General features: G+C 39.4%; 1 non-coding gene across 1 annotated transcript; it reads left to right on the plus strand.

Moving 5' to 3' along the window:
• Window positions 1-2,094: 2,094 nt before the first annotated feature.
• On the plus strand, window positions 2,095-2,197 carry LOC132682537 (U6 spliceosomal RNA). The gene has a single exon (XR_009611723.1). It is a non-coding gene; the product is annotated as a U6 spliceosomal RNA (small nuclear RNA).
• The last annotated feature ends 868 nt before the right edge of the window (window positions 2,198-3,065 follow it).

The following is a 3,065-nucleotide window of genomic DNA, read 5'->3' on the forward strand; positions in this document are numbered from 1 at the left end:
CCACACATTTGGCTGGCAGACTGGGGAAGAAAGGGCATGAGTAGGTTCATATGGGACGTGTACCTCATGTCTGCCCACATTCCTCTGCTCCAAATTGAGCAACACTGCCCTGCCTGGCCAGAAGATTGGGAAATGTAGTCTAGCCATATGTCCTAACAGAAAGGAAGTGATTTGGTAGAGAAGCAGAGGATGAGTTAGCTTTCCACCCCTGCATTCTGTCCAACCTAGCTCCCTGATTCAACCTCCTGACTAGGCTCCCCTCCTTTTCCCTCTCCTTTTCAACCTGTCTTCCACGTGGCTGCCCAAGTGACTTTTCTAAAATAAATATTTGACTTACCACTTGCCTTACTTAGCTCCCTATCATCAACTAAATAAAGTTCAAACCTCTGTAAGCTAAATCTCTCAACCCATACGCTCAAGAGCACAAGTAATATTTCTTTCTGCGACTGGATTTAATTTTGGTGTTAAGCTCCCATCCTGCCAGGTAGTAGATTTTTCTCCCCTTTATATAGGTTCTGAGTTCTTGGGAGTATCACAGTACAAAGCCTTGAGTGGGCATAAGATCCTCAGTGGTCACCTCAGGGGAGTTTTCTAAAAGAAACCAAAGGCATTTCTTACCCTCAGAACACTGCAGGAAACCGTCCTGAAAATCTCATTCAAATTGTCAGTGAAAGGAAGCAAACCAAACCTGGAGTACTGAAAAAGAAAACAAGCAAACAAAAGAAATAGAGTAAGAAAATGAGTCATTGGGAGTTGGCAGGGGGGCATTAAGAAAGAATTCAAGACAGAAGCAGATACCTCTTGTGTACATATCTTTATAAAAGATTAGAAAAGCAACACAAATAAGAAGTCTAGTATATTAGCCAGCATGTATCTTACTGCTTTTTACTGCTTTTTTAATTTACCTCTAAGCACCATATTTACATCATAGACAGTTCCACTGAAACCTGTAACATTTACTGGCATGTAAAATAATTCCAACAAATAATATAGAAATATATCTGCTTTGCTAAATTATATTTAAATGTATAAAGAAAGGGGATGTGTCCAGATATAGAAATGACAAAGTATCACATCTGGAAGCGTCTTTCAGCTTGTGTATGGAGAATCTGGGGTATTTAGAAGCATTGGCTCACCTAAGATCAGGCAGCTATTAAGTGACAGGCTGGGGCCTGGATCCAGACTTTCACACCTACTCTCAGCTGGAACAATGTGGGTGGTCGAGGAAATTGGCACATTTCCCTCAGAGCTTCAGAAGGTAGAAGCCTTGAGAGCTGCTGGGAAAATGCATGTCTAAGCATAAAGCAACAGTCAGCAGCTATAGGTTTTCTTTTACTCTGAACACTTTCTACCTTCTTCTAGACAGAATCCGGACTCATTTCTAGGGCACTAAATCTTCTCCTGGCTAATGTGGTTTCTTGCCCAAACTTACAGATCACTATGCACAGTCCCCCTCCTCTGTTTACAGCCCCTTCCTTGGGTTGTCTCTGGAGAATGATTCCTCCCTAGTGCATGTAGTCTTGGTGGAGGATCCTTTGTAGGGTCTGTTCTTCCCTGGTTGAGGAGAGTCTGTATGATACAGAAGCCAATCAGAGTTCTTCTCATAGACATTCAGATCCTCATCAGAGTGACACAAAGATGAAAAACATTGGAGCCAACTCATCCAGTGATAGACCTGTAGAAGACTATCCATTAGTGCCTGCTCCCAAGATAGCCAGTTCTTCCCTAGTTCCCATCCTACTGAGAACCTGGCTGTTCAGCTTTACTTCAACTTGTTGTGTCTTCTCAGATCTGTCCAATAACTTTCTTTCTTTGCCTATGTTTGTGAATTTTATTTGGCTTCTTTGCATATAAATTGACAAAATGTACAGTGGGCAGTCCTATTGATCCCCTCCACTTAACTGACTTTTTATTAAACAAATGGGTTAACTAGTGCCTCAGCATGCAGATGACTAGTATCTAGTATGCTTTACTTTAGTGCATCCATGCACTCCATTTGAGTTCTGAACTTATCAAACACTTTCGTGTTGGTTCCCAAACCTGGTCACACACACACATTACAGTTTCATAATGTAATTAAATATTAACTAATGAGTGCTCTCTTCAGCAGCACATTTACTAAAATTAGAATGATAGAAGATTCACACAGCCCCTGCATAAGGATGGCATGCAGATTTGTGAAGTGTTCCAGATTTTTCCAAAACCCACAAGATACTGGGAATACAGTAAAAGATTTATACTCTGAAAATTGTAAAACACTGAGGAAAGAAATTGAAGATGACACAAAGAAGTGGAAAAACATTCCATGCTCATGAATTAGAAGAACAAGTATCAATAAAATGTCTCTATTACTCAAAGTAATCCACACATTTAATGCAACCCCTATCCAAATACAACCAGAATTTTGCACAGAGCTAGAGCAAACAATCCTAATATTTGTATGGAACCAGACAAGACCCTGCATAGCGAAATCAACCTTGAAAAAGAAAAGCAAAGCTGGAGGCATCAAACTTCTGGACTCCAAGTTATATTACAAAGCTGTAATAATCAAAACAGTATGCATCAAATCAGCACAAAACAGCACAATCAAAACAGCACAAAAATAGATGCATAGATCAATGGAACAGAATAGAAAACCCAGAAATGAAGCCACAACTGTATGGCCAATTAACCTTTGACAAAGCAGGGAAGAATATCCAATGGAAAAAAAGACAGTCTCTTCAACAAATAGTGTTAGGAAAACTGAACAGCAACATGAAAAAGAATGAAGCTGGACTACTTTCTTAGACCATACACAAAAATAAATGCAAAATGTATGAAAGACATAAATGTGAGGTAGAAAACCATTAAAATTCTAGAGGAGAACACAGGTGGTAACCTCTTTGACATTGGCTATAGCAAGTTCTTACTAGATATGTCTCCTCAGGCAAGGGAAACAAAAGCAAAAATAAACTATTGGGACTACATCAAAATAAATCTTCTGCAAATCAAAGGAAATAATCAACAAAACTAAAAGGCAACCTACTGAATGGGAGAAGATATTTGCAAAAGACATATCTAGTAAA

Source organism: Panthera onca, chromosome A1 (assembly GCF_046562875.1).
Source record: "Panthera onca isolate mPanOnc1 chromosome A1, mPanOnc1 haplotype 2, whole genome shotgun sequence".
Classification (NCBI taxonomy): Eukaryota; Metazoa; Chordata; class Mammalia; order Carnivora; family Felidae; genus Panthera; species Panthera onca.